The sequence below is a fragment of the Cygnus atratus genome, unplaced genomic scaffold (assembly GCF_013377495.2).
Source record: "Cygnus atratus isolate AKBS03 ecotype Queensland, Australia unplaced genomic scaffold, CAtr_DNAZoo_HiC_assembly HiC_scaffold_121, whole genome shotgun sequence".
Taxonomy (NCBI): Eukaryota; Metazoa; Chordata; class Aves; order Anseriformes; family Anatidae; genus Cygnus; species Cygnus atratus.
This window is the reverse complement of record NW_026109714.1, coordinates 22,565-29,789: the sequence shown is the minus strand read 5'-3', so window position 1 is coordinate 29,789 and position 7,225 is coordinate 22,565.

Here is a 7,225-nt window from a genome sequence, read left to right as displayed (position 1 = left end):
CGCCCCTCTCCCCCCTGTCCCCGCCCCCAGCCGCGCCCAGCCAATGGCGGGCTGTAAACACGGCGGCGCGCCCCGCCCCCTGCCCCTCGGCGCCCCGCCCCTCGGCGCGCCAATGGCCCGCGGGAGCCGGCGCGGGGGCGGGGCGTGGCGGCGAGGACCCCGCGGCGGGCCGGGGCTGCCCCGCGCTGTGCCTGCGCCGCGCTGCCGCTCCCCGGTGGCGGCGGCGGCGGTGCCGGGGGGGTGGGGGGGGGAACCGCGAGCGAGCGATGCGGCGGGCCCCGCGCCCCCCGCGCTGTGGTGTCACAACAGGCGTGCGGCGTAGGGCCGCGGTCCCCAGCCACTAATTAACGGGGGGGGTTAATTGGGGGGAGACCGGGATCCCGGGGGGGAAGCGGCGGAGCCCCGGGGACCCCCCCCCCGGGGTAGCGGGGCCGGGTCCGTGCGTGGCTGCGCGGCCCAGCGGCCTCCTGCCCGGTGTTAGCGGGGAGGGGGGGGGGCAAAACCGGGAGGGGGGGGTAAAAGCCGGAGGGGGGAGGGGCAAAACCGGGAGGGGAGGGGGGTAAACCCGCAGGGGGGTAAACCGGGAGGGGGGGGGGCACCGATAAGGGGGGGGGCCCATGCCGGCAGCAGCCCGGGGCGGGGGCCGGCGGGGGCGCCGCTCGTGCCCCCCCCCCGCCCCGCAGCCGCGATGCCGCCCGTAGCTCCCGGCCCCCCTCCGCCGCCGCCGCCGCCCCCGCCGCCGCTTGGGCGCCCGGCGATCAGGCAGCGCGCTGGCCCGCTACGTCTCGGTGCCTGCCGGGGTCCTGCCTCCGGAGCCCGTGCGGGGATGTGTGGGAGACCCCGCGCCGGCCGCCGCTCAGAGCTCACGGTGAGTTGTTACAATGTAGCGATCCCGGCCCCCTCCCCCGCCCCCCTCCCCCACCCCACCCCCCCTCCCCTCCCGGCCCCCCCCCTCCCCTCCCGGCCCCCCCCCTCCCCGTTCCTTCCCCCCCCCCCGGCCCCGTTCCCGCTCCGGGCCCCCCCCTTGCCGCCGCCCTTCCCCCCCCCCTCCCGGTTCTTCCCCCCCCCCCGCCCCTTTTTCCCGCCCCCTCCCCGCTCTCCGGGACCCCCCCCCAGCCCCGGGGGGAGCCGCGGCCGAATAAAGTGGAGTTTGCGCCCCCCCCCACCCCCCGCTCTCTGCTCGTCTTCATTCGCCCCCGGCCTCCGCGCCCCGACGCCCCCCGCCTTTTGTTCGCCGGCACCCCGCGCTCGGCACGGCCGGGGGGGGCCGCGACCCCCGCGTTGAGCCCCCCCCCCGGTGATGTCCCCCCCGGTGATGTGCCCCCCCCGGTGATACACCCCCCGGTATACCCCCGATGCACCCCCGATGTTGTGCCCCCCTGATATTGCGCCCCCCCGCTGTTGTGCCCCCCCCCCGGTGTTACACCCCTGCCATTGAGCCCCCCGATGTTGTGCCCCCCCCCCCCGGTGATGTTCCCCCTGTGATGCGCCCCCCTGATGTTGTGCCCCCCCCGATGTTGTACACCCCTGGATTTGCGCCCCCCTGGTGATGCGCCCCCCCTGATGTTGTGCCCCCCCCGGTGATGTACACCCCCTGCCATTGCGCCCCCCCCCAGCGTTAGGCCCCCTGATGTTGTGCGCCCCCCCCCCCCCAGCCTTGTGCAACCCCTTTGTCGTTGTGCCCCCACGTTGTGCACCCCTGCACTACGCCCCCCCCCAGTGTTGTGCCCCCACATTCTGCCCCCCCGTGGCACTCCGTGCCCCACATTGTGCCCCCCAGGCACTGTGCGCCCCCCGCCTCCACGTTGCGCCCCGTCTCTGCGCCGTCGGCACCCCCAGACCCTCGCCGCCCCCGTTGCCCTGGTGACCCCGCGAGCGTCCCGGTGCCCCGAGCCAACCGGCCGCTGGGCTCTGGGGACCACGGGGCACCTCGGGGTGCGTCAGGGTGCCTCGGGGTGCCTTGGGGCGCCGTGGGGCACTGGCGGCCCCCTCCCCACCGCCGCTGCGGGGGGCCGTGTGCCGCTCGGTGCCGCGCCGGGGGCTCGCTGCCGTGTGTGGGCGGCGAGGACTGCGGCCGGGCGATGCTGGAAGCCTGAAAGTGCCACGGGCGCGTCGTGGCCGCGCCACGGGCTTGGGGATGGTCAGCGGGTGCTCTGCAGCTCGGTTGGACCCCGCTCCTTCCTCCCCAACCCCCCCCCCCCGCGGCCGCAGCCCTCCCTTCTTCCTCTGCCCCGATGATCAAAAACCTTCTCCCCAGCGCCTCGACAGGGCCCGCGCCGCCCGGTGCTTGGCGCTGGGAATCGTTGGCGCTATGGCGGCAGCGCCGACGGGCTCAGGCCACCAAATTTTGGTTTTGGGAAAAAGGAGGCTGTCAAATTTCAGGTTTTTGGTCGGAGCAGGCCGCCGAATTTGGGTTTTTGGAAGGAGCGGGCTGCCAAATTTCGGGCTTTGAAGGGGTTCTTGCGGCCGCGGGCGTCGTCGCCGAGCTTTTGCGGGCGCTTCGGCGCGGGGCTTGGCGTCTCTTGCACGTGCCGGCCGAAGCCGCTTTCCTCGGCAGCCTCTGCGGGGAAATCTCCCGAATCTCGGTGAAATCGGGGCTGCCGGGGGCCGCGGGGCGAAATTGCCTCGGTTTCCCTTCGGCGCGTGCCCGCGGGTTGTTCCTTGCCGCTGCGAGAGGCCGCGGTGGGTTTGGAGAGAAGGAAGGGTCGCGTCCACCCGCGGCGGGAGCTCTCCGGCTCCTGCGGTGATTTCCGAGGGGGAAAGTTTGGCCGAGAAACCGTTTGCGGGGTCAGGACCAGCGCCGCTGTTTGGCTTTTCCCCGGGCGCCACCGAGGGCCCCCGGTGCCGCTCGGCGCCTTCCTCCTCCGGCTCCCTCCGAGCCCGCCCTGGCCTCGCGCTCCCGAGCGAAGTCTGGAAATGATTTGGAGCAAAGCGCGAGCGAACGCGGCGCTGGGAGGAGGGAAAGGAGGGAGGGAAGGAAGGAGCGGGCGCGCGGCCGCCGGGCTCCTGCCTCGGCTGCGGCCGCGGACAGAGCGGGGCCGGCACGCGGCGCCGGCTGCTGAGGGAGCCGGTGAATCGCGGTGACGCGGGGCTGGATCGCGCGGGGCGGCGAGAGCCGGGCGCTGGGGGCCGTCGGGGGCCGTCGGATGTGAGGGCCGTGGCCTTGGTCACCTCGAATTTCCCTCGGCCGCACAAGGGCGGTGGGATTGGGGCTCCTGGAGCTTGGAAAGGTGCCGGTCAACCCGGGTGGAAGGACGGAGCCGCTTCCTCGCTGGTTTTCAGCGGAGCCTTGGGAACCGGGAGGAATTGGGAGCCTGGATCGGAGCAGAGCTGGGAGCCTGGAGCGGAGTGGATCGGGGAGCCTGGATCGGTGCTGGGAGCCTGAATCGGAGCAGATCTGGGGACCTGAATTGGATCGGAGCGGGGAGCCTGAATCGGAGCAGATCTGGGGACCTGAATCGGAGCAGATCTGGGACCTAAATCGGAGTGGGGAGCCTGAATCGGAGCGGAGCTGGGGACCTGAATCGGAGCAGGGATCCTGGACCAAAGCGGAGCGGGGGACCTGAATCGGAGTGGAGCGGGGAGCCTGAATTGGAGCAAGGAGCCTAAACTGGAGCTGGGAGCCTGAATCGGAGCAGAGCCGGGAGAAATCGGAGCTGGGAACCCACGTTCCTCCTGGCTGCAGCCCTGCGAGCGCCGCGCTCTGTGCAATGGGTGCAACGACTCCGGCACAGGAGGAGCGGGAGCCGAGCTCCCGGCTCGGCAGCGCCGCGCGTTACCTGGGGCTTCTCGCCCCGCGCGCCCCGGTCCTGCCGGCCGTCAGAGGACAACGGCGCCGCGCAAAAGCGACGTCGACGCCTCTCCTTCCCCGCTTGGCATCGCGGCTCTGTGCATCCAGTAGGGCCCTCACGCCCTGCTCGTAGCCGACGGCCTCCGAAAACGCGCGATTGACCCGCCGGGGGGGCAGGGGGCTCCTGGAGGCACCGCCAATCGCGCCCGGTTCCTTGAGATCCGAGCGCGCCCGGTTCCGAGGCCGCTGGCAGCGCGCGGGCACGCCGCTCGGGAGCCGGCCGTTAAAAATAGACGCTCGCCGTTGGTATGTTCAGAATCTGCCCCGTTTCCTTTTTTAAATTTCTGTTAGCGAAGAAAAAAAAAAAAAAGCCACCACGCGCGCGGCTGTTTACGTTTCAAATATTTATCAGCGCCGCGGGGAAGCCAGCGCGCGCCCTCGGGGGGCTGCGTGCGGGGCAGCGCGCGGCGGGTGGGTTCCTGGCGGAGGACGCGGCGTCCCTGCAGCGCCCGCGTTGAGCTGGAGATTTCCTCGGGTCCCGGCAGGGTTCCCGCGGGCGCCGCGGGGAGGGAGCGCTTCCAGCGCCGCTGTCGAGAGCTCGGCGGGACGGTGCGGGGAGCCCGAGGAGCCCCGCAGCACCGCCGCGACCTGCTGCAGGGCTCTGTCCCTGTTCCGTGGCTCCGGAGTCTCCCCCGACAGAGAAAATCTCACTGCGGTCCCAAAAATAGAATAATAGCAACGATAGAAGTGGTAAAAGGAGCGGGCAACATGGTGGGGTTCAGGACAAGCGCTGCCCTACGTCCTGAACCTCGCATCGATGGTCCCGGCGTGGTGCCACCCGCGAGGACGGCCTGCGGGAGCTGGAGGGCCACAAGCAAACCTCAGCGACCCCCCGGAACTGGGAGAGAAACCCGGAACCAGTGCCGGGGACGGGAACCGCGCTGGAGTGCCGCGAAAACGTCTGCGGAGCGAGGAGCGGGGACTCTGTCCCGCGGGAGCGCGCCTTCGCCGTGTGCCAGAGAAACTCCTCGAGTCGCTGGCCGGGTCCAGAAGCGAGAGCTCGCGGCGCAGCGCCGTCAGGAAGACGAGATGTGGAGGAGCCGAGCGCTGCGGGCGCTCCGAGGATCCCGCGTGGCTGCGTTGCCGAAAAGCCTGAAGGTGGCCCAGGAGCGAGCGCGGGATGAACCCAGTCAGAGCCGCCGATGGCACGGGGCGTCCCCACCAGGCACCTCGGCACGCGGCTGCGGCGCTTCTGCTAACCGGGGAGGGGGGCGTCCAGCCGGGGAGCAACCCGGGGGCCGCATCCTGTCCTAAAACGCCGAGAATTGGCGTAACCGGCGCGAGTTCCGCTCGAGGTGGCCGCGTTGTCGGGGCACACAACCCGTCCTCGGGGGATTTGGGGGTCTGAGATCAGCACCAGGCGCTGCGGGCCGAGGTGCCTTCAGCTCCGAACCGCCCTGCTCGTGGTTCAGCCTCGGTTTCCACCCGCGGCGCCACGATCGAGCGAGGGAAGAGGCTCCGGGCTTCCAGCTTGGTGGCGGCGCCACGCGGCGCCCCTCGCCTCTCCTCGCCGGGCGGTGCAGGGAGGTAAAGTTCGAAGGCGTCTCGAGGTGTAAAGTCCTCCCCGGCGGCCGAGCGTGCCGGTGTGCCGCGGCGGTGCCGAGATTCCGCGTTCCTTCACCGGGACGCGGCGCGAGGGGCAGGGGATGGATGAACCTTCAGGGGCTGGAAGACGTAAGGAGAAGCAGGGCGGTTTTTAAGGAAGAAATTCGGGATTTGATCGAGGAGCCCCGCTCTGGAGGAGCGCGGCTGGGGTTGGTGCCGGGGCCGTGGTGCCGCCGCATCCAGCTTCCGTTACCATTTCCGTAACTTCTTGGCTTGGCGTTGGCAGGGGATTTTCGGTGGAGAATCCCCAATTTGGATGTTCTGGGGCTCGACCTAACGATGGCTTTCGATGCCCCCCGGTGTGTTTACTCTGCGTAAAACCACGCCTCCGGGCCGCGCATCGGCACACGGGAGTAAGAGGGGGAGAGGATGCAGAGGGGACGCGGTGCCCGCAGCAGGGACCGCGTGGACGGAGCCTCCCCTGCGCAGGAGCCGAGCCTCCAGGGAGCCCTGCTTGAAAACCCCGGTGCTCCGGGCACGGCTCCCCGCTCCAAACGCGGGCCGGCCGCGGTGTTTCTCTTGCCCCGCAGCGCGCCGGCGTCACGTCAGTGCCTCACGCTCATGGATGCCCGATAAGGCTCTCGCTGGTTTTTGCACGGGTTTGGTTGTTGGTGAATCAGCCGCTCAGAAACGAGCCCGCGTGGGGCCGAATCCCCGATTCACAAGCCACAAAAATTTGGGAATTCCTCCCTCCTGCTGGCTCTCCCCAGCCAGGTTGGCTTTCCCCAACCGTGGAGGCGATCGTGGCGAGCCCCCAGGTCACGGACCCGGTCGTGGTGTGCCCCCAAATCATGGACACGGTCGTGACGTCCTCCGAAGTCACGGACACGGTCGCGGTGCGCTCCCAAATCATGGACACGGTCACGGCGAGACTCCTGCCCCGGTGCTGGGTCCTGGCGCATCGCCGCAAGCGTTCGCAGCGGGGTTTGCGCGTGCGGTGCCGCCGCGTCGGGTGAAGGACTGCGCCGCGCTCCTCGCCCCGCGGCCCCGCGCCCTCGTTTCCCCCTGGAGGTGGCAGGCGAGAGGCGACGCGGGCAGGAATCGATCGGGCGGCGTGTCGGCACGCGGCCCTGGGGGGAATTCGGTCGCCACGAAGGGAGGTGGGCGCGCGGAGCCCCGGAGCACCGGGAGCGTTGGGAATCCCAACCCGCGGCCAACCACGGGGCGTTTGTCCCTCGCCGCGGGAGCGCGTTCCCCGCTCGTTCCTCGTCTCTTTTGTGCTGAGGGAGCTGGCTCGCGTCTCTTCGTTAGCTCGGAGTTTATTAGCAGACCTCGTTCGGGAGCCCCGCTCCCTGCGCCTTTAAGCCCTGCCCAGCCCCAGCTGCGGAGGCAGATCCGAGCGGAGGGAAGGGGGAGGGGAACACCAAAAAACACGACGGAAAAAGAAAAACAAACCCAAACCGAGCATTTCCCAGCCCCGCTCGTCAGAAGGTATTTGCGTGGAGGGTGGCCGGGTGCCGGGGCTGAGGTTATCGGAAGAAATCCCTTGGCTCCCCCTTCTGAAGCCAAACGCCCCAAAAACATGCAAAGAAACGCCCCAGAAACACGCACCAAACCTCCCTGGCGCCGCGGAGGGGCGCGTGCGACTTCCCGCGCTCGCTTGGCGTCGAGTAGGAAGAACCCGCCGACCTTCCTCTCCTCCGTTCGCCAGTTTTAGTTGTAAAAAGGGCTTTTTTTGGCCCTTTGGACGGGGCTCGCGCCGGATTAGCGCCGGCTTCGGGTCGCGCTCGGCTGTGCCGCAGCCAGGAGGCGGCCGGGATGGCGTCGGGA